At 32.1% G+C, this 25,839-nt stretch overlaps 1 long non-coding RNA gene across 1 annotated transcript in view; it reads right to left on the reverse strand.

The window, feature by feature from the left end:
• The window catches only part of LOC118162875, an 81,287-nt gene extending 57,149 nt beyond the window's left edge, over positions 1-24,138 (reverse strand). Inside the window, exon 1 of the long non-coding RNA XR_004748689.1 lies at positions 24,076-24,138. This is a non-coding gene — a long non-coding RNA (uncharacterized LOC118162875). The remainder of the gene's footprint in view (positions 1-24,075) is intronic.
• Between the last annotated feature and the right edge of the window lie 1,701 nt (positions 24,139-25,839).

Raw genomic sequence — 25,839 nt, forward strand, 5'->3', positions numbered from 1 at the left:
CAGCGCAGAGTAGAGCGGGACAATCACCTCCCTTGACCTACTAGCGACGCCGTGCTTGATGCACCCCAGGACACGGTTGGCCCTCCTGGCTGCCATCAGCACTACTCTTACATCAGTATGATCACAATCTTCACAAAAGTAATTTACATTAAAAATAAAATAAAATCCCCACACCAAAGCAAATCCCCACAACACTGATAAAGTGGACAATTTAGACACACTGTATCCCTCATCCCTTCACCACATTACTACAACACATGTTCTTCACAGTCATTATTACATTGTACATTTTTCACAGCTATTATATTCTTACAATATATCTAGTCCATATTTTGTCCATTAGTTCTCTCAAATACCATCCTTATCTCAAATTCCTTGTGCCCTACACTGGTTGTCAAAAAGGACTGTGGTAGTTTTACCTTGCTGGGCAGCTTAATTCCACAATAGTCACTCTCTCAGTACCCCTCCTCAAAGAAAAAGGGGGAGAAAATAAGATTGAAAGAGATGAATGGTTAAGATAAGGACAGGGAGATCACTCACTTTTTTTACTGGTTGTTGCAACAACTAATTAGACATGTAGAATTTAGTTATAACAGTTTTCCATTATCCCCTTTTTTTGGGGGGAAGGGGGAGGAGGTGGGGAGTGGCAGAGGGCTGTTACAAATTCAGAATATACAGGAATCTGAATAAAGCAACCCAATTCAAGTTTACTTCATTTCATTAGCTTCTCTAATGTTTTATAACTTACATAAATAGGAATCTGATTTTCAGGATATTTCCAAGTTCATTGAACAGTAATATTTTAAGACCAGGGTTTTTATTACTTCATTTCCGTAAATGACTGCCTAATACACAAAGAGGCCATAGAAAAATTATGCAAGCTAACATAGATAGTGGTAGTCTACAGGCACTTCTCTTTTATTGCCTTAAAACACATACTAAATGGATTGTCCTATAGTAATATTCTGAGGCCACCCTCTGTGGACAAAATTAACTGTGCATCCTTTGAATACTATTTCACCTACTTGCTTTTGCACTTTGAAAATATATACTTTTTTTTTCAACACCCACTTTTAGTTAAATAAATGGTCAATCTATCTAGTTAATCTCAAACACATTCATTTGGTCTGTTTTGATCTCTATGATACATCATTGTTTATCAATGGAATACATGTGCATACTCTAGCAAACAATAAACTTAATTTTGCTCTCCAAAACTAATGGAGAGCAAAATTAACTAACTATTTTGATGCTAATACTAATATGTAGCCCCCACATTGACTTTGTACACACTGAAGTAATCAGTAACAAATTCTTATAATAATAATAATAATAATAAACATTCATCAAAACTGCTACTCTTCTACATAGACTGAAAACTTCCTGATTGTGGATGGCTAAGGAGAGATGTGGAAAGTTAATACACACAGTCTCTAAAGACCAGAGGTGAGGGAGGGGAACTTAAATATCCAAGCAACTTGGTGGAGGTAAAGTGAGAGACAGAATAAGTAATACAATAGTGACTGCAGCTTTAATTATCAGATGTCAAGGACATTTGAAAGCAGAGAGAGAAAAAAGAAAATAAATAAATAAATAAAGGTAGAGAATGAAATTGTATTTCAAAGTCTTGTGTATGTCCAGATAGCAAACAATGAAACAGTCTCATGGGATAGGAAATACTGCATGAAGGATCGCAGATATTTTGTGGAAGACTGAAGAGGAAGGAGATTGCCATAAAATCAGGGCAACAAAGAAAACTACATCATAAAGTCCTGCTTTTGTTAAGGGATAATAAAGTCTGTAACTATTACATCTTATTTATCACACTAGGGAAAGCTTAAACAGACATCCTCTCTCTCATTATTTATAAGATAGGAGGGATAAAAAATGAATAGGCAGTAACACCTCAGCTTCAATCCTTGAGTCTTTTGATACCAACTTCTCTCAAACTCATATAATTCACATGACACCATGGTAAAAATTCACCTTTTCAGATAAACTAAAGTATCTATTGGCCATGTAAGTCCTCATAACCATTTTCTCTCCTTCCAGTTGGCTACTTACAGTACATAAACTCACCAAAATGCACAAAATCATTTTGCTTTAATTTTCTAAGGTACCACTTAAAATATTGCATAGTACATTAGAAAACTTTTATATAACGTACATGGAAGGTCAAATCATACAGAAATTACTAGCTATCAGATTAGTTAATACAGTGTTTTTAGGACTAAGGTGAAGAAAGCACAGAAATATTTAAATTCCTGCTATAAATTTTCATCAGTTTATGAAATCTTTTAGTGCATCTAGAGATTCCCCAGCAGTCTCGAATGATATGGCCTACCTCTGAGGTGCTATTAGGATTAGAAAAACTTACTGAATAAGCTTTGCAAGACATGTAGAATCAATCATTTTTACTATTATAACCAAGACAAATTCCCATTAGAAACTATGCTACACTTACAAGCATCTATTTTAAAATTTTTATATACTAGGTGTGCACAATATAGCAGTACTGTGTCTCAAATTACTTTTGTAAATCTAATTGATTTAATAAATTCACACAAATTGCTATTCAATTACTTACTCTTCTCCAGCAATTTTACAATCTTGAGCATATAGCAGAACAAGAATATAATTAAAGAGCTTATTCATTAAAGAAACACTTCTCTGCTGGTAGGTCACCTGGGTTTTTGTCGAGATATTCAAGCTATACCACTTCTCTGTAAAATTGTTATTATGGAAAACTGGAAAATGATAAGTATCTGGTAATACACAGAAGGGAACTATTTTTATACACATTTTCAAGCTCTTCTTCTTTTTATTATTATTATTTTTGATAATGTCATAGGTTGAAACATTTAAGTTGGAAAAGAACTCCAAGATCATCCAGTTCAACCGTTAACCTAGCACTGACAAATCCACCACTAGCATGTCACTAAGCTCTACCTCTATATTATTTTTTTTTTTTTTTTTTTTTGAAGACCTCCAGGGATGGTGACTCAACTATGACCCTGGGCAGGCTTCTCCAATATTTCACAACCCTCTGAGTGAAGAAGTTTATCCTAATATCCAACATAAACCTCTCCTGGCACAACTTAAGGCCGTTTCCTCTTGTCTTATCACTTGATACTTGGGAAAAGAGACCAACCTTCACCTCACTATAACCTCCTTTAAGGTAATTGTAGAGCACGATAAGGTCTCCTCTGAGCCTCCTTTTCTCCAGGCTAAACAACACCAGCTCCCTCAGCTGCTCCTCATAAGACTTGCTCTCTAAACCCTTCACTAACATCATTGTCTTTCTTTGGACACAATCCAAACTTAGGAAGCACCTCAATGTCCTTCTTGTAGTGAGAGGCCCACCCAAAAAAAAAAACCCACAGTTTTAAAAGGGCAACATCTGTCATATAATTACATATATAAATGAAATATAACTAAAATCAAGCTGCAAAGTTCACCTATATATAGAGCTACTCACAGATACTCACATGACACTTGTATGTATCATACAAGTGAAATGTCTTGAAGACCAAAGAAAACTGTGGACCAACCACACAGCAGTGATCAGAACACAGTGAAGAATATTAATATTTTAAGTGTATGTAGGTAGTGGATATCACTATTTTAAATTTCTCTCAGGTACTATGGACCCACATTCTGTAGAGGCCCTATAAGCAATTTTTTTTCCTCATAATAAAGAAATAAAGTAGGAAAATATCATCCATTTTGATTGATGAGAAATCTGAAGCAGGGATCTACTACCTGCCTTCTTCAAGCCTGCACAAAACTGAACGTACAACACAGAACTATTAATCACAAGGACAGTGCTTTGATCAATCATGACCACCACATTTTTTTATTTTTTTTTTTAATGAATAAACTTTTTTTCAGCTTAAAGGTGCCATAAATCTTGCTAAAGTGATGTGTTACTCTTCCAAGCAGAGCCAGATTGTAGTTCCCTGCAAGCAAATTAATCCAATCTGCAATTCCGACTTCCTTTTTAGCACTGCTTAGAGACTTTTTGTGAATAATCTCTGCTACCTAAAGTAAATGCAGAGAGGGAAACACTGACACTGCTTCTGCCTACAAACTAAGCAAAGTGTTCCAAAGAATGGCTTGTCTGTACTAGTAGGTGGTGTATTAACTAATTCAGCTTTCCTCCCACCTTGCACTTTTCAAGAAAAGTTTTGTATTATGTGTTCTGCTCATAGAGATGTTCATACACAGATAAGGACTTGATATTGTTTTCTGCATGTGACATTTTATATTTTAACAGAATTTTTATAGTGCTCAAAAATTTTACTTAGATCTAGAAGAACAAAACAAAACAGAACAAAAGCAAAACAAACCTAGTAAAAAAAAAAAAAAAAAAAAAAACAAAAAAACAAATACAGATGAATACAGAGAAGATGACTTTCTCTCTTAATACGTGAAATTAACACATTTACTGATTTCAATATAACCTGAATTGGAGCATTCACTCTTTTAAGTACTCCAAAAGAAAATAAACTCTGAAATAAGAGTTCTAAAAAGTAACTAGAACTGTATTCCCTACAATTTTACTATTGAATATGGCCGACTAAACAAGATATCAAAATGTTTTCTTAGAGCTCTCTGAAGAGATTTTAATTCTCTGAGTTATCTAATTTGCATGTATCATAATTTGTTTAAGCTAGCATTGCCTCCTAATATAAAACTATAAAGCAAATTTAACTTTTGGCTAAATAAGCCTCCTTAGAAGTATTAAGAAATGTTTCAGTTTTGAATCATTTCACAAACAGTACAGGTACTTATAAGAAGTCAGCATTTTAGACCACTAATAGAAATAATACTACAGCTTTAAAATAGGATTTTCACAAAAAATAGTGTTTGAATCATACCTGACTTCTGCCCAAAGCTTTTATACAATAAATCTACTTTGGAAAGTGAAGGGTTTACAGTTTTCATATGTTACTGATCAAAGAGAGGTCATTCTATAAATAAGAGAACATGAGATCACATGCACACACACATGCATTTTTCTGCATCCTACTCACAACAAATCCTTTGTCAAACAAAAAAATGAGTAGGAAAAATTGTTAAGGAGGAAGATCTTACAAAGATTTCTAAAACATCAGTGTCATTTTCATCCCTAACATCCTTCACTCCCTCTCCTACCTTCATGAACAACAACAAAAAAATGATTTAAGTATTATGAATAAAACAAATTCCTGTTGAGAGTAAGGCAAAAATGGAGGGAATTATAAAACTATAAAATACCAACTCATATTTTTTCTTCTTAAAACAAGAAACTGAAAGCTTACATACAGAGGAATGTGGTTCCTTATCAAAAAAAATAATTTAGCTAGAACTCAAACTGCTAAGTCATTTTAGGTCAAAGCAAAACATTTCCAATCATCACTCAACAAACTGATTAGCAGTCATCAGTGATTGAGAAACTCAGTGATCTTTTCGCCTGAAAAACTATTTAGTAATTTCATTCCCTCTCATTTTACAAATCTCATCAATCATGAGAACTGTGACAAAATTTCACTTTCATTTCTTCTCACATAAGAAGCATTACACCATTATATTCTGTTGAGTTTCTTCCAAGTAACTCTTACCACATGCAAATAGATATGCACCAGTAGAAAAAGTGGGCTATAAACATTAACATTTCTCTAGCCTGAGCCTGAACACCCAATAATCCACACTTAAAGCATTTCCTTTTTAGTCCCTGCTTATCCTAATGAAAGGAACTGATAACCAAATGCAAGCAATGTCAAGCAGAAAGCACAGCCCTTCTGAAGTTAATGATTGCTGCTGCAGTCACAGTTGTGTCAGCAACATCTCATACTTGATTGTTTCCATGGTAACCAACAAACTAAAGGAACTGTTGATATTCTGCTGCTATCTGTTGCCAACAGAACCTTAGTTCATTACATTTGTTTCTTTATTCTAGCCACATCTAAAACCTAATTGTCTGAGGTAAAAAATACCTTTTGGCATTGTTAAGAGATGTTTTCTGCAGCTGATTCTTCATATAACCTACATCCAAGAGTGGGCAATAGACAACAAAGCCCTACCAAGTATTGCACTTGAATCAAAAAAAACTTTCTTCCTACAAATGTTAAGAGGTATTTGGAAAAAAGGGTTCCTGCTCTGCCCCCCAGCCCCCCTCCCCCAGCCTCTATATGTATAGCCAAATAAGTGCTATGGATATAATCCTCATATAATTCACTTACACAAAGCACCTTCAAATCCACATACCATCAATCAAAAAGTAAAACAAACTATGATGTTTTTTATGTTCAGTTCCCTACAGTACTCTCGCCGCCCTCCCCCCCAAAGGCAGAGGAACCCGCTCCGCTCCACATAAAAATAAAATAAAATTTTAAATTGTTATGATTAATTGGAAATTTTATAATGGATAACATAAGGAAACAGGCCGCATTATTCAAAGTCCAAAGTAATAGTTATACTAATTATCTTTTTTACACAGATATTTTAGAGACCAAACAAGTTTATATGAATAGTAGAATTAGTCCACTATCTTATGTGCTAATTGCTCTTTAACTTCTCTTATCTTCCACAGGGCACATGTGCAGTGCTGACTGGTCAGCTGCTACCACAGATAACACATACCAGTCAAATTTTACCTGTTTCCTTTAGCCACCCCTCACTAAGGAGCTCTAGCCAAAACTAATTTGTGTCTTTTTCCTCTGTCAAGCAGGACAATTTTCCCAAAGCCCATAGGAACTCGGTTATTGTGAAGCACTTATCGTTTGATTTAATCATTTGACTGTTATTGATCAACAGGTTCTAAACTTATTGAAAGGAATGTATACATATGTTTAGCCTTATTGTCATTATTTGGCAAAGCAAACTAAAGAGAAAGAAAACACTACGGTGATGAATGTGCAGTGACTAAGTTAAAAATCTCAGCAGAATGTTCAGAGGATGCAAATGTACCAGGGCCTAGGGAGCAATTTGTACATCTAGGATAGACTGGGACAAATGGTGGAGGTGAAACTAGATCAGCACAGAACCAATTATCTTCTTGAAGGGGCCAAGTTAACTAATCAGCAATAGCTCTGCTGTTATTTAGTAATAACCAAAAAGCTTGTTCCTGACCAAACTGACTGAGCCACCTGTTAGCAAGGCAGTGTTCTTCAGGCTCTCACAACACTAACGGCGTTATCTTTCACTTTTCTAACCAATCAACAATTTTTTAAATGACTTCTCTAAATAACACATGAAAATAGAAGAGTCTCTGAATTTCATTAGAGTTAAATACCCAAAGTAGATGATGCCACCATCCTCTCTGATTTTCTTTTTATATTATTTACAAGTTGATATTATTTCCCTGTTCTTTGATTTTAATGACTGTACTTAGCTGTAGAATATTTTTCAATATGAATATATCCTTGATGTTCACTGAATATTAAATTAATTTCCATCTTTCATGTTTTACATTTTCTATGAAATAAGAAAAGGATTAGAAAATGAATAAGTTTTAAGAGTTCATTTATTTATATTAATCCAAAAGGTTACTTATTTTTTCAGTTTCATTTCCTCCTGTTTAAAATGTAATATTTGTCACTTTATCAAAAGTTTTGATATTCTCAGTATGATCAATATGCAGAATCCCAGTGAATTCAGTATAGATCTTTTAAAGTAAAACACAGTTTTGTAGCCTAATTATTTTGTAATCATTTGTAGTCCATATGTTTATAACTCGTTGAGTATTTAAATTCTGTTTATTATTATTATTTGTTTTTGTTTGTTTTAATTTAAGTTAAATAGGAAAACCAGTTAAAAATCCAAGTTAGAAAAAAAAAAAAAAAAAAAAAAAAAAAACAAGTCTCTCTGTTTAAGAGAACCCCTTTCATTGGAAGGGGTTAACGGCATTCTGACACTAAACACAGGGAAAGTGTTTTCAAGTATTGCAGCCTAAATAATTTTAATCAGCTGGATAAACACACAGGAAAATAGTTTACTGTATTGAATAAATAATAAATGAAAATTTGAGAATGAAAGTTTCCAAAATGTAAGACATACAATTAACTTATTGAACTTATTGTATTTTATACCGAGTTTTAGTATTTTGTTTCATTAATACTCTGTGTACCTATGATGATGAGGAAATTCGGTAAAGTGGTATGTAGACAGTTGTAATGGCTTCCAATGTACAGCTTTGTTTAGAGGATGTAGAACCTCAGAATTCCAGAACTCTATTTAAACTCTCATACCAAGATAAATGAAAAAGCCTCTGAGAAACAATCGAGAAACCAAAGACACTGAATTGGAAGATCCTTTTAAAACAGCTAACACAAAACACATAGGTAAGTCTCAACCCTGTAAGTGTGACTATTTCTACCCAAGAAAACTAATATGCAGAAAGGAAAAACACACTGTGCTCTTCTGTTTTTCAATGAGATTATTTTTTAAACTAGCACCGATGATGCTACATTAACTTGACCTTTCAAAAGTGTAATTCTGCCAAAACTGTAATACTGTACACCATTTAATGTGATTGCTACATAGAGAGTATTACACTTCAGAAGTGCAATGCTTTTCTTTTTGCTTCAGTTAAAATATTGTATATGCAGTAAAAAATAGTGCAGTTCTATTACGCAATGTTGATGGCATGTAGATATTTACAGCAAATGCTTGTGTGACCTCCCACTTAATGATTCTTGTTGAGGATTACTGTTGCTTTGATACTTGCTCAGGAGAAAGGAAAAAGACAATGAATTTTAGAGTACTGTTAAAAAAAAAAAAAAAAAAAGGGAGGGGGGGGAGGAACCACAAGTCAATTTGTCAATGTAATTTATGTGCATCATTCCTCTGAGTGCTTGAGAACTCTTCAGATCAGAGATAGAAGGCATACAATACAGCATATATCAAGATCTTATATCTTATATACTTATCTATTGTCAATTTGGCTGACACTGTAAATAAAAACCTCGTATTATCATAGTTTACTGCTCTGAAAGCACTGAAACTTTTCTTCAAACTATAATTAATTACCTCCAGTAATGATTTCTTTCAACTCCCAGAGGCAGTTTCAACATCAATAGCAGCTGTGTCAAAAAGAAGACTAACAAAAATTAGAATATAAATCAGGTAGTGGGAAAAATATTTATTTAGTATGATTGTATATTGTCAAATTTGGAAAAAGGAGAATAAAAAATTAATGCTACCAATTTTGACTAAAATTAACTCTCTTCTCAGGGACCTTATTCACATACATCTAAACATATTTAAACTCACATATGCCACAGAGAATTCTCAGATTAAAAGTGTACGTCTGGATCAAAAACAGTTGCCTGTATTAATTTTATTTTAGCAAATATGTCCTCAGGGAAACTGAATTCAAGTTAAAATCATCTGAACATTATATCTGACTTTTACTTAACAAGAACAGATCTTCACAGATGTAAAATGAAAAATAAGAAATTCTGCTAGCCAAGTATGAAGTATACTATGACAATAGCACTACACTGCCATCAAGTTTACTCAAGCAAACATTGTAAAATTATGTGTCATTTTTCCTGTTAAAAAACACAGAACTAACCACTATGATTGGTTTAAGTAGTCTTCAGGTCTGCTGTCAGCAATTGTCACAGAATAACAATGAGAAATAACAGAAATACATATGTAATCATACTCATGTATCTGAAGTACAGATGTTTATGGAAGTACAGTGATCCAGACCTGCAAATCTGAACAGGTAGAATTCATTTGATTGTTAATTCGAAGGTGATGCAAGGAAAACATTGACTAAGGTTTTTTACTGACAGGAGTCCAGTGGCAATGACATCACATGTAATGATTTGCCATTACTATTAGCATGCCACAGAAGTTTTATTAACTTGACAATACAGTATCTCAGCTTTTGCTTTGACTAATGCTTGGTACAGTTTTGTTATATAGTAATAGTCATTTGCTAGCAATCAAGTGACTATTCCCTATGAATGCTCTTTTTTGTCTAACAAATCTATAAAGACTAAGAAACATTAGAATTTGGAGGCTCTCAAACTCTAACCTAAAAGCAAATCAAGGAAGGCAGAGACACCTTAACTAGCAACCAGTGATTAAAGCAAATAAAATGACAATGTCTGAAAAATAAAAAAAGATAAACCTTCACTACCAATGATATATTCCTCCACGTAAAAAAATCAGGACATGCTCCCCCTTAAACTATCCCTCCACTACTACTGATCATATATATAGGTACCAACACCACACTGAAAAGATTAAAACAAACAAAACCAAACAAAAACAGAAAAAGAGTTAAAAATTTTGGTACAAATTTATCTGTACTGCTGAAACTTTTCTTTATTTCCTAGGTATTTTGGACTGTAAATGTTAGTGTTGTAATTAAGCTAGTAACAGCACATTTGAATTAGTATGTTAAGACTTGACTTATACCTTGACTTATACTAACAATAAATTCTTGGCTCTGTATGTAAGGTGCATTCTCTTTTTGCTCCTAAAATTTCAAGCTTTAAGCATTTTTTTAGATTGCATGTAGTGTGGAGTATATAGATAGATATATAGATGGTTAAATGTGAACCAGAATTTTCAAGTAAATGAAGCCCTTCAGAAGTGAAATTTCCCTGCGCCCTATTCCTCCATCAGAGACAATTAGATTTATTCCTTCAAGATAAAACTGTCCATTGTGTTCTGTTATGTATAGGAGACAGAAAGTATGATTAGACATTTTAAAGAACTGATTCTTTTTTACCTTTAAGAAAAAGGGAGTGAGATGCCTTTAAACTAACTTATGCTGTCATGAAATTCTTGCCTCCTGGGAATATCAAAATAAGGCCTGCAATTTCTGCAGTGAAGCTGAGAACATATTTTGTTTAAAAATGTTTTTTATATCATATGTATTTTTAAATGCAATGTTTAAAGTACAGACAAGATTATAAATATCATATATAAAAATATGCAAATAGAAGAGGAAAAAACAAACAAACACAGAGAAGCTAGAAAAATGCCTACACAACATTTATTGCTGTGAATCAAGAAACAAATGAAGTCTGAAAATGACTGTCCTGACTAGTTTTAACAAGAAAGGCCATTTATGATGCACAAGAGGAAACAAAACAATATTTTCTTTTCTTCTTTTGGGTGAATATTCTGTATATTAAGCTAATAATTTGACAAACTGACAGACATGGTATACTAGGTCAAATATTTTCTGCTTTATTTCATTGTTTTTATTCTGTGAAGTGAAGGAGAACATTGCACAACTATAGAAAAAAAAATGCATTGCACGACAACTGCAACCTCAAAGAATAGAAAGAATTGGAATTTAACATCTATCCACAGCTCAATTGTTAAGAAAACAAACAAACAAACAAACAACAACAAAAAAAAAACACTTTGTATATTCTGAATGTTGTCAGTACACAATCTGAAAATACACAAAATGCACAGAGCTGTGCTCTAGTTACTGGTATTTTACATATGTTTATATTTATGGTACACAGGTAAAGATTTTAAAGAACAATCTAAAATACTGTAAGGGAACAGTAATTAGCATTGTGTGTGGGTTTTTTTTGTTTTGTTTTTGTTTTTGTTGCTCTTTAATACTGTAAACTGAAGAAACTGTCTTAAGAAATAAGTTAAATGCTGACATAACAGAAAGTCTAAGCTAGAGAAAACAAAGAAAGAATTATCTTGAAAAAATGAACCTTCAGGTATGTTTAAGTGATTATGCTCAAAGACAAATTTTATCCCAGGAGAATTAATATATAGGAAAAGAAGTCAAGTAAGAGCTAAGCAAGCAGCTCATTTTAACTTGTATTGCAAATTCCATCTTTACCATTCTAAAATTGATTTGTTAAAGTTTCAAAACACCAACCTTAGTGAGAAAAAGCAAACAAAACATTTGTTTTTACTGATATTCAAGTGGAATATGCTTCTCCCTTCACTCAAAAACAAAACAAAACAAAACAGTCTTGAGGTCTACCAATATGAAGTATTTAGTACCTCCAGCAAGTCGTATAACACCATAGTTTGGACCAATAAAATAGGCATTTTTTCTCTGTAATATACTGCAATGGAACACACTACTATGCAGCCACCCTTAAATCACACAGACACGTGGTTCCTCGGTGTTATTACTCTGTAATTGCCACTATATGTTACGTGATTAAAAAAATAAATAATAAAAAAGGCTTTATTTTTGAATAAAGATAATACAGGAATCCTGTAGAAAAAATGTAACCTGGAGGAATCTTTCCTAGGTTGCATAAACTACAATAGGATTACTGAGATAATTTTTAGGTTCTAACCATAGTATCAGGAAGCAAGACTTCACAGAACATGAAGGAATATAACAGTCAGAAACTCAATGCAGATCATCGGGAAAAAAAATATAAATAAATAAAAATTTTTAAAAAATCAAAACTGTTGTACCAAGCATCCACACAGCACATCACTATAGTACTTCATGGGCATCTCATGAAATCAGATATGCTTTACTTGTTTCTGAGGCTCTGTTCCTTATAGAATGACTTGCTGCCATTAACGAAGATTTGAACATATTTAAGATAACAGAATCATACAGAGAAATAATTCAAATAATCCATTGTATCACACCCAGACCTTGAATATTTAGGAAAGCTAAATATAAAAATAAATAAACATTTATTTTTTATCACCATTTACCTTTAATATAGTTGTTGCTCTTCAGTAGACATACTGCTCTTGTGTTCGTCAACATGTACATGTGTCCTATTTAGCACATGAGTACAGTGAGTCAATATTTTTAAGAAATCAGATCCATTGGGTATGAGGTACACAAATGGTATGAGCACATTCAGGAAAACCAGCACATTTTGCTCGTACCAAATTTGCTGTGTGTGGTCAGACCATTGATGCAGAGCATCTGCAATGAAACATCTGCATTACCTGAAATCACAGCATCACTGCAGAGGTCTTATGAAGCTGATTTATACAGAGGACATGCTGTGTAAGATCTCATCCTCAGATTTCAATTATGAAATTTTGTAGTCCATTCAATACAATTCCCTAATATCTGGAAAAAAAAAAAAAAGTCTTTGAATTCCATTGAATAAAAATTTCCAGTAGTCAAGAGGGCAGAGATATATACAAAACTCCCTGAACAAATGAGCATCTAAGCCTAAAATAACAATACATTTTTTTTTTGTTTCTTTCTTTAATGCAACTACCTGCAGATACATCTTTAGGTGGATGTTATCACATTGTCAAAAATATTAGTTTTGCCACTGTAACTTACAGTTATACAATTAAAATTATTCTATAAGTATAATCCTTATATTTTATATGTTAATCCTGTGTATTTAACACATCCTAGTCCAATTTCTTTCAGCAATTTCAAATAGCTGCTGCATATTGAACATGTGAAAATTAAAAACAACCTATCTTAGTAACTTGTATAGAAAACATCATAGTTGCCTTAAAAACAAAAAAGCACATTATAATAGCACAATGCATTAATTTATTCATGCTTTCTAATTGAACTTTTCTGTCTTGCTGATTTCCCGTATTTTACTATATTTGTAAATTGAGAGCTACCCACCCCACAGCACTGTAATAACCTTGGCAGCATGGTTCCTTGCTTTTTGTTTGTTTGTTTTAGTTTTGTTGTTGTTGTTTTGTTTACTTGTTCGTTTTTTTGGGGGGGAGGAGTGGGGGTAGGTTGGTTTGGTTATCTCTCTATTTATTTTTGTGATCCCTGTGTAACCACATAGAAATACTACTTAGCTCAAAGGATCAAAAAATTGAATACTGTCTAATTTTGATACTTTCTTAAAAGCCATTTAGTTCATACACTGTGATGGAAAGAATTCACAATAATCACTCTTCAGAGCACATATAAAGCCCTCTTTCAGGGTAGTATGCTACTATGTTATTTCAGATCTTAAAAAAAAGAATGTATGAAGTATAATTCTTCCTTCAGATCACCCTGGAAGGTAACTCTAATGTATATGTTATGAAACCATCAAGGCACTTCTGTCAGCTTTCTGAAACAATTTGTCCAAAGACTATTCCAAAGTAGAATAATTTTCCTGCCAAATTTTCCTTGTGTCATCAAGAAAATTATGCCCATTTTGACAGCAGGTTATGGTAAAAGAATAGGAGGACACAATACACTGAAAAAGTAAAAAAGTTTAAAGATGGAAGTCTTACGGCATTGTTCTCGGTTTCTGAAGGCTACATATAGAAACACAGGACCATTTCATAAAGCTTCTGGTTAGTATGTATGCTTTTCTGCCCTTTCCCCTGCATTTTTCTCACATCAAATATTCCTCTTCTCCCAGGTTAACAAAATCCACTTTTCCCATCTTCAGTGGGAATTCTTTGATCAAATATTCTACCTCTACACAAACTTTTTCTACCATGCTGTTGACATCAATCTCTTTTTGTTTGTTTCCTGTAATTATTGCTGTATTTAAATATATATATATATTTATGAGTCTGTGGTTTACAGGATATGGGACAGATACGTATTACGTGTCTGATTAAAAGTACAAATAATTACAATTAAAAAAAAAAAAAGATACATAAAAAATAAATAATACATGTATTATGATGATAAACATATACATCAGAAGATGAACATTATGTTTCTAAACATATAGTTAGGAAACTATTAATTTTCATGGAAAACAATTGAAAACAAGGCACGGATATTTTCATGCTGGTGTCACACAGAGGAAAAAGTTATTAATACCTTGAATACTTATATTTGGTTGTGTTTATTCTCTTCTGTTTTAACATTCTCATAATGAAGTTAAAAATTAACATTTTTCTCTATGAGTTTTCATCTTATATGTAAATAGTGGAAATCAGTGATCTTGAGATGAAAAAGACTTAAATATGTTTAAACTTTAGATAAGTGACTAACACCAATGTTATGGTAAACACTGGTCCATAAGTATGTTACTACGCTAATTCAATTAAGATCATAATTGATGTAAAAATGGAAACAAACAAACAAAATAACAAATAACTCTCAAAATATGAATAAATAATAAACCATGTATTTCATTTATGTAAAACAGATTTTTACAATTATGTAGGACACTGGATAATGTTTGACCCTCAGCATCAACAGTTTGTCTATTGTAGCCCATGCAGGCTACTCTATATTCTATTAAATTTCTTAAGAAGGCACAGTGGCTGGATGAAAACTGCATTCATAAAAATGGAGCTGTATTCTATAGACTACCCTAAACCCAAAACACTAGCAACAACTGTGTGTTAACAAAGCCTTGCATAATACACATGCTGAAAGATCACGTATTTTAGAAAGAGAATGTATACTTTATATATAATATATATTTCTTATGTTTTGAGTAGGAAACACTGCCATATGTTATGTTTGAAATGAAAGAAAATCATAACACATAGACGTGAACACAAAGTACAGTGAAACTAATACTGATAAATCAGTTTTTCTTTCTCTGCAGACTGTTTACAGCATATTTATATTCAAATATTTCAAATTATGTGTTATTATCTGGCATAATGAGTAATAATTCACTGCATTAAAAGTTTCTACAAAGGTAAATCTGCTTCCAAATCCAGTGATTTAATGAACATAATAATAATAATAATAATAAACACCACACCTGCAAATAAGAAACAGGCTATATCACCACATATTCACCACATATTTTCTACAACAAAAATTCAGAGTAAAAGGTTATATTTACCTTGGGATACATTATAAAATGCCATCATATCTTCGTTGACATTTCTAAATATCAATTTGACTGATTTTATGAAACATAGCTCTTATTTCTCTAGGGCCAAAATGAACAAAAACTAACTACTACTGCAACAGAAATTTCTTAGTGCAATAACACTGTTGATGAATGATGATGAATAATGTTGATGAAAAATACAAAGCCATATCATTTTGTCCACAATTCACAGACGGATACAAAATACTCCAAACTCCATTCACATCCAGGTTAGACTTTATCAGCCTATCTACACCAGTCTAAAATATGGATTCGTGTTTTAGTCACAGAGGAATTTTATTATTTTATTATTACTATTATTTTATTTTTTCAGATACTGGCTATCACATTTTATAATAATTCTTCTGTTAAAAGAAACACACGCTGTGTAAAATAACAAATTACAGAGTATCTATTTAGATCTATTTAATTCAAAGTTCATAAACAGAACCTGTCAAAATAAGGATTTTTGATGAATGTTTCTACTATTATGATATTTAACTGCTTGGAGTTTTAAAAAGTGAATTCACATCAATATAACTGAGTTTTGGAACTTGCCACAAACGGGGTGATTCACAATCTTCCTGTGTTTCCCAGTGCCTATGAAGCATATTTTTTTATATTAAGATATAATGTTGTATGCTACTTATAAAGTATGTAAGATGTATAAACCTAGGAGTATATAATGTATATTATGTATTCATAAATATATATAATATATAAGGTATAGACCTCTAAGCATGCTTTCTGTGTCATTCATGCCAAATATTTGAGGTTAAACAAAATCTCAAAGTTCTATACATCCCCTGTTTAACCCTTGATCAGAAAAAGCTATTTATTTAGTATTTTTATCTTCTGTTTAGGAACAATCCAAGTAATAAAGTAAAATAAAATAATAATAATAATAATAATAATAAGAGAAATATGATGTACACTTTCAACATACTAGCTAACAATTATTTCATTTTCATAAAACAGCCCAGTTGTAGTTTAGAATATGTTTCCAATGTCTCTATATAGGCATCTAATGATTTTAGAGCATAATTCCATTTTCCCATTCTTGGAGCAAAGCAAAGAGCCCCAAATAAGTCAAACTTGTTTTCTCTGTATAAATCCAGTATCAAATACATATTGAATGTTCCTTGTACTTTATATGTATTCCCACAGAATAAAGAGACAAGAGTATATACACAAATAATTCCATTTTATTAAACTTTTAAATTTCAGTCACCTTGACGTTCTTTCTCATGACTGGGGATTAAGGTTTAATTTAGGTAAATGTTGTTCTCTGTGGTACTTATGGATATACACAAAAGAAGTGATTGCATAGACATATAGGACTACAGATACTTTATATTTACTAGAAGTAAGCAATGTGAAAACACATTTTTAGGACAAAGAAGTATGTGCAACCACAAACAGAAATTAAAAAATAAAAAATAAAAAAAAAAATGACAGCAGTATGAGCCTGTAATGCTGGTCTTTTCTCATAGATAAACACTGACAAATTTTCTCCTCACTTTTCTGCAAGAGTTTCCACAACAGTATGACAAATATTTTCACATCACATAGGTTTAATATGTTTCAATAAACTGCTTTATAAAAAAAAAAAAAAACAGTTACTATCCATTATCTAGTAGGAACCAATAGCTGCATTATATGCAACTTTGAATGTCTACACTAGAGTTACATTGTAGTAAATGTATATTAACTCTTCACATTTTGTTGTATGGTTTTATCTTTGATGCATCAAAATAACACACTGTATTTTTACTGAATAAAGCACGGATGAAGTAAAAAAAAATCATAATTGTTGCAGCTACTGCATTTGTCCAGACACACATGGCATTTGTGGCAAATTAGAACTCTTAAAATCTCGAGAGATTTTACATCTCGGAACAAAACAAAAAACACATATTACCTAAATTAAACCTTAATACCCAGTCATGAAAAAGAATATCAAGATGAATTAAGTTTAAAAGTTTAATAAAATGGAACTAATTAAACTGTAATATCCTTTTTACTGATATGTTTAATTTGGAGGTAAATACTGAATGAATATCTAAGTGAAAAGAGTTGTGATAGTCAGCTTCATAGCTGAAATGAAGAAACTCTTTATTGTGACTTCTCTGTCCTTCTTCACGCTCCAGTCATGGTTGCATCATTCTCATATTTCACTGTTTATCTGAAACATTCATAAAATTATTAGGTAAAAAAAAAAATAGGTTAAAAGTAACTAGGCATTTTAAATATATATATATATATATAAATTTGTTATCTTAAGATGTTTGCACACTTCTGCAATACTCTTTTAAAAATTGTTTTATTTATATATTTTTTTTAAATTGACACTCTTGAAGGATACTCTGACAAAAGGCACCTGTAAATTACTAATATTAAAAATTATTTAAATATATTCCATGACTATAGAGTCATGGAACATACTATAGAATGTTTCTTAAACATTGCTGTAAACTAAGTGAAGGCAGTGAGTTAAACTTTTAAATTGTATGCTCCACTTTATTAAAGTTTTAAAATTAACAGTTGAAGAAGAAAATACTGCCTGCAAGCCAAGAGTAGATTATCATGTTCTATAACCCTATAACATTTTAAATATATATGAGAGATTTTTTGTTTATTTGTTTTGAGGTAATGAAAAGGAGAGATTCTTCCTATAACAATGCATAAAATGCTAAACTGTATTCCTTCCTTTCTATTAAAAATAGAACTATTTTCAAATACAGCTTAAAGAAAAGTGGTATATGGCCCACAGTTCTATATAAATATCCAGATAGAAAGAAACACACAGAATAGAGAATTATATATATCTACACTAATAATAGGAGAGAATTAAACTGAAAATGAGAAGTAGGGAAGCAAACCAAGTCAGGACTAAAGATCTAATACCAACAATAATTGAGCTGTGTGGCATAAAGAAAAATCTATTGCTGCAGAGTGGATAAACTAGAGAGCTAATAGTTTTCCCAAAACCAGTTAAATATGAAGCCTTCTGCAGTGTAGGCAAAGGATTGTGGCATGCTTTTTGACATCAAGACAAGTTGCAAATTGAGTCACAACTAATTATTGATTATACAATGTTTGATTACCAATGTTTTTTATGTTTTTTTGTTTGGGGGGAGGTATTTTTTATTTTTATTTTTTTTGGAGGGAAGAAGCAAGAGGAGAGAAAGAAAGAGATAAAGGTGTAAAACATGATAAAGATATTGCAAAAGTAACCCTCCACTCAAGCTCTATTGGAGTGATTTTAAATGGACAAGTTTACTATGTTTCCTCTTGTTGTCTTGCAGTTTGCATGAACAGGAGAGAATAAGCACATTCTCAGAGAATATTGAGAATCTCAGCAGAATTTTAAGTATTCAAATAACCATTATATAATAACCACTTATTTCAAATAAAGTATCTATTGGTGGATCTATTGATGGTGTCACCATCAAAACTGAATATTTTAGCCTGTTATTACGCTCTGTATAGTGCTAAAGAATATGATTATTTGGATGTCCCTTGGTACAGAACCCGTTGGGTGATTTTTTTTTTTTTTTTTTTCTTTTAAAACTGTACTATGGTAGAAATAAATCTGTATAGATAATCTAACAAAACTGACCAAAATAGTATTTTTATAATTACTTGTATTCATATGAATCCATATCATTTTGATGAAATACAGAACAATTCCAAACAGAAAGAGGTACAGTGCTTATGATAAGAAGCTGGTTGCCTGAACCCCACTTAGCAACGATCCTATTTTCTTCACCTTGAATATGTTGATAGGATAGCTAAGTAATTTCTCAGTGTTGAGTGCATTCAGAGGCCATACCAAGCGATTCAGAGATTCAGGTATGTGGATATGATACAAGTTTTGAAATCATTTAAGAGGAGGTGTGAAAATTGTGGTACCTTGTCAGTATTGCACACTGGAATAAATATTAACTAGTAACTTTCCCCAACAGGAAAGTTATTCAAGATGAAAAAATAATCTATTAGCTAAATCTTGCTAGGACAAACAAAATTAGAGGTGTTCTACTGTTGTATTTGTATATATATTGATATCAAAATAGAACAGAAATAAAGAACTAAACTGTCTTCATGAAGCATGATATAACAAAAAAGCCTGGATGACTGGGGCTCTAACACTATATTTATGCCTGAAGTAGTGTTAAAAACAAAACCTCAATTGCCTTTATTCTACCTTTTGCACTTGTGACAGTCCAGCTATTGACCTTAACAGGACAACTTTTAGACTTAACAATCACTATGTCTTCTTTATTTGCCATAAATAAATAAATAAATGTGGAAGTCAAAAGTCCATCATCACTACTATAAAGTTACACCTCAATATAATTTGCACTCTTTACTGACAGAATTTAAAAATACTTCTTTTAAGGCAACAAACAGATCCTCAAGTCATAATGCAATGTCCAACAGAAATGTAAAACCTTATTTCTTGAAAAGTTCAGTATAGGTAGAAATAGTACAGCTGAATGAAGTAATCACAGAGAATGGAAATCAAACTCATTTCCAGACACTAACTGCTCCTTTTCACAAATTATCTATTATGTTTCAGGTTAATATTGTTCAAATGTACAATTAAACTATTTCTCTGAAGAAGCTGTCAGTGTTGGAATTAAGCCTCAACACCTTTCCTATCCATGAAATTTACAGGAAAAAATACTGTCAGTTTATGTTAGAATAAAACCAAGGACTTGAGTGGGAGATTGCTTGTACTTCTTTGTGTGTGAAAATCTATATAACAAAAGATGAACAAAAATAAGATACACAGGGTCTTCATATCAGCTTGACTGTTAAACGATTCAATCTGAATAGGAATTGAACATTTCAATGAACTCTGCAGTGATTTATTAAATGTGGAACAGCTTCAATGAAATAGTCTTAAAAGGATCTATCCCAGCCTAGATAATAGGCTTTTCCTTTTTTTTTTTTTTTTTTTTTTTTTTTTTCCCTAGAAAATCTTTTCCTGGATTTTCTATTTTTCAGTTTAGCTTATTCTAGGACCTTATGTTCTCATTGTGTATTTTCATAAAAACTTTGGGCTTATGGAGTTGATGTTTTCCTGACTTCATTATTTCAAAAAAGTACTCCAACAACAAAACTCTATTATCACTTAAATATCCATCTACAGTTGTTTATATAAATATATATATTTATATACACATTATATATTATATGGACAGGAAAGTAAAACAGTGCTATGTCTCATATCTTAAGAAATTTTATGCTCCTTAAAAAGGCATTAAACAATGAGATGCATATCTGATCACCCCAAAATATCAATTCTGATCTAAAACATAAACATTATTCTTATGTCTGTCAAACAGAACTTCCATACTATACACAGAAACAGTATCATACATTAAAATATTTTTACACTGACATAGCAAATTTTTAAAGATGAAAAATATGAAAATATATTCACAAAGATAACCATACAACCCCAAACAGTACTTCCATGTACAATCATGTACTAATACAAAAAGTTACCATACATCTTTCCATAGCATAGAAGAAACTACCATCTCGTAAATATTTTACATTTCTTGTAAAGTCCCAATCAGGCCAATGAAAGAAAAGTTTACCCTCAAACAACCATCAGTGTTTGAAATAAAGAGAAGCATCAACAGCTTTCTTCACCTAATCCACTGCAACCAGAAGACAGATTATGTAGATATGAATACCATGCTCTTCTAGATTTTATAAACAATATCCTTCATGAAAATTGATACCATTTTAGTCCACTAGAGCCAGTGATGAAGAACTGCCAAAAGCATTCACTTACACTTAGCTGGAAATATAACTTCTTGTGAAAAAGCAGTTTCTTCAATCATGGTATGTAGCTTCTGTATATATGATGAAACGTAAATGTCTAAGATAATTCAGAACTACAGACACCTTTACACCTAGTAATCATAAAACCACAAGAGTGTGAATGTACCAATTTCAACATAATCAGTTCTAGGCCATTAGACTTGGCAAAAAGTATTTCCACTCGCCTATATGAGAGTCTGTTACAGTCATTTCCCTTTGAAGGTCAGCAATTTGCACTGTTGACCTTCAATAGGACATAAATATTGGCAACCAATTAATTTACTATAATAACCAATAATCACAAAACAATACTAAAAATAGATCATATTTAATCAATATAAAGACAAAAGTTTTTGTTGTTGTTTGTTTGTTTGTTTTTTAACATTTTTGTATTGGAATGGGCTGAACCTCTTGAACTTCTCCCTATTCTAAAATTGCTTTGTAGCCTCTTAGCCATGCTCTGGCTAAGGATCATTTGATACTGAGTGAGGAATATCGGTACCCCTTAGCTAAGTTTTGCCTGCCTGGGCTCAGGGCAGAGAGCATAGCTGAGGGCCTGCTCCTCAGCTGCTTGTGAAGGACCACAAAACAGTGTTTCCAGAATGCCCTGCTGGAAACCCTAAGCAAAGGCTTCTCTTCCTTCCCTTGGGAGCTTTTACGCTGAGTCTCTCCCATGGGACTTGCCTAGGCTCCAGTTCCAGGTGCCATATCATACTTGCAGCCATGCCTGTGCTTGGCCAAATCAACCATTAATATGGCCTCAGACCTCACTGACTGGCTTCCTGGAGAGTCACCATGAACTTGCCTAGTGATTTGGACTTTCAGCTGACCCGGCCTGCCACCACTCAATCTACTCTGCTTTCCTTCCTCAGGTGCTGAGGTATTGGTGAAAGGATGAAAGTCTCTGCCTTGTCCAACCTTGGTACTGTGCTCATCTCCTGGCTCCCTTTTCCTGATGAAACAGGTGGACCTCTGATACATTTTGGTAGAGGTCAACATACTCACTTTGACACTGATACCAAAACTTCAGTAGTACAAAATAAGAGAACTTGAAATTCCAAATTCTTATAGCTATAATATATGTACACAACATTGGCAAAAGAAGATAATAGTCTACATGGATTAATCACTTGGTAAATTGGAAACTAATAGTTAATAGTTTTGAAGACAATCTTATCCTGAAATCACCAGCTATGAAAAGGCAAACGCTACAGGAACATTCACGTTTATAATAGGAAAAGAGAGATGCTTGAGCCTCGTATACACCTTTTGACTTTGATAAAAGGATGTAAAGTATTCTCAGAGCCATGATACTAACAGATTGACCTGATCACAGATGTCTACTATTCTATGCAAGTAACATTAAAATAAATAAATAAATAAATAAATCTAAGTAACTAAAAGATATTTGAAATACAGTAACATGCCAAAGCAGATATCCATCTTTCTGGCCACAACTCTAACCTCAAATTACTTGCATTACAAAGAAATCATGAAAATCTTCACAACATATGACATGATAAATACCAATAATGGAAAATCAAAAACAGATGTTCATTGTATAAGAAGATATTCTACAAAGGTAAGCTATATGTGTGAAATACAATTTACTATTCCTGAGCCACCACAGAAATACAGGAAAATCATTACATTTAGAAGCAGACCTCAGCTATAGAATAGCCTCTCTCCTAATCTTTCCCAAGAAAAATTACCTAGTGTAACAATACCTCAAATCTGGTCCTAGTTCCTCTGGTTGGTATTATTCAGTGCTAAATGTACATAAAATGACATAAAAATATTTCTTATTTAAGCAAATAAGAATGCTTCTCCTTGCCCAATTTGCAACATAAGTATGTAAGTTTACTGTTTTTTGTTAGATTTTGCTTTCTCTTATACAGCTTTCAGAGTCTCTATGAAAGTGGAAGTCTTCTGGATTACTACTTAATGTATTGGCATAGAAATTCATAAGATAGAAGAAATACCCAGAGATAAGGGTCTCTGAATAACTTATCACATCATTATTTATAGCTATACAATAATGGTTTAAAAGTGAACAGTATTAGACGAATATAAAATAAGAAATACTATTTTTTCTTCAGTTTTCTCTTTCCTGAAAAGAGATTATATATTCAGAAAGACAGATAAATGTTTTGTCTCACATTTTGTTTGCTTTGACCTTTATCAGGACTCTGTAGATACCAAAGATTAATCAACCTCTTCAATTCCTCCAGGTCGTAACTTTTGCTCCATAGTCTTCTTTTCAGACTTATAATTTCCCATGGTTCTTTTTAAAAATGAAAAAAAAAAATATCTTGCTGTTTCTGTACCCTACAGAAATTCAAAGTCACTGAGCACTAACTGTGCATATCTGATATGCAGAAACACAGATGTTCTGTCTTTTACAGCCCTTGTTTTAGGGACAATTATTATTATTATTATTATTTCTTTTTGAAATAGTAATTCTTCATGCTCCCCAGATAATCAAACTAAGAAATGGACGTACCTTATTTTTAACCATCAGCTTACTTTGTATATTTTGATGATCACAGCTTAATTTAATTGGTGTATCATAATAAACTGTCACATCTTTTTACATTATTAAAAAGAAGATCCAGCCCTGCAACTAAACTCATAGGAAGAGTGGTGCCATTGTGTTAAAAGGTAACCACAAAAAATATGAGATAAGTTAAAAAAGATAACCACAAAAGCCAGCTTAAACTGTTTAAATGACAGGATCCCAGTCTACTTTTTCTTCTTCCACATAGAGTTCAACACACTGAGGCTGAGGAGCCTTTGTTCAAAAGAATGCTATGTGACACTACCAAGTCACATTGTTTGCACACTGAAAAGCCAGCTTTAGTCTTCCTGGTCTGACCATTTTATGTTATGGTCTTGACTGTAAGTAAGTTGCACATAGAGCGATATATGTATATACTAAAACATAAATTTTACATATATGTAAAGAGACGCACATATGTATACATATAGATAGGCACATGCCTAAATGTGACAGTGTCCAGTTACAGGGACACTATGTAGTACTATGTTTTAATAGAATACAGATAGGGATCAGAAGTGGGTGTGTTTTTGTTTGTTTGTTGTTGCTGTTGTTATTTGAGAACACATCAATTATGATAGAAAACAGTGAATGTAAAAAATCTAAAAATGGAAAAATTGAAAAAAGTTACTCAATCTTACATTTAAATATTTTTTTCTATCCCTCAACTTGGGCAGCTATAGTGAGTCAGCTGCTCCTATTTTCCTCAGTCAAAACCGTATCTTCAAGAGAAAATAGCTTATATTGTGGAAAAAAAAAAAAAAAAAAATCACAAAAGAGATCAGATCACATTTCCTCTCAAAAGTAAAATAGCTTTCTAACGGGCTGAACTACAGCCAGATAAAAGTGAAGGGATAAGTATATTCCAACTTGTTGTCTAGTTGAAGATAGATCCGTACTTGGTGAAGTTCTTCCTAAATAAAATCAAACATTAAAAATGAATCACAAAACTTAATCCATTTTAAATCATTTCATTATATTTCTCATGCCATTTGAATTTTCTTAAATACTGAGCAAAGCCTCCAGGAAAGAAAATGTCAGAAAAAGATGAAACAATATGCATGAATATATATATATTCATTTAGAGGCATGGATCAAAATGAAAGTGAGCAAACACATGCAGTTTGCTAGGATTCTCAAGAAAATATTTAAATTATCAAAGGACAAATTATGCTTTGAAGTATAAATATTGTATTATATATATATATATTATATTATATTATATTATATTATATTATATTATATTATATTATATGTATAATATATTATATTATATATATATTATAAATATATATTATATATTATGATATATATTTTATATATATATATACATACATATAAGAAATACGAATACATATTTTTGCCTGTCTGGTAAAGACAAAAATCATATTCAATGGAAAATAGGAAGTGTTAGTATTTACTAAAAGCAATCATATTTTTTTCCAGATATTTCTCTAGTTAGTGTTTTAAATATGATAAATTAGATTTCCCCAAAGATTGAGCAAAGTAGGAAAAAAGAAAAACTGAAGTGTTTTTTTTTTCTCCCCAAGCATTGTTACTGATAATGAAGACCAGTAATATAGAAACAGCTGTGCTGATGATTCAGAACATTTCCACGTATACATCAGAATCCAACCATGATATTCTCTGTTTGAAAATGAGGTCCATGTTACCCAAACCTTTCTGTCATTTAGGTATGGATACTTTTAT

The sequence above is a fragment of the Oxyura jamaicensis genome, chromosome 2, assembly GCF_011077185.1.
Source record: "Oxyura jamaicensis isolate SHBP4307 breed ruddy duck chromosome 2, BPBGC_Ojam_1.0, whole genome shotgun sequence".
NCBI classification, from domain to species: domain Eukaryota; kingdom Metazoa; phylum Chordata; class Aves; order Anseriformes; family Anatidae; genus Oxyura; species Oxyura jamaicensis.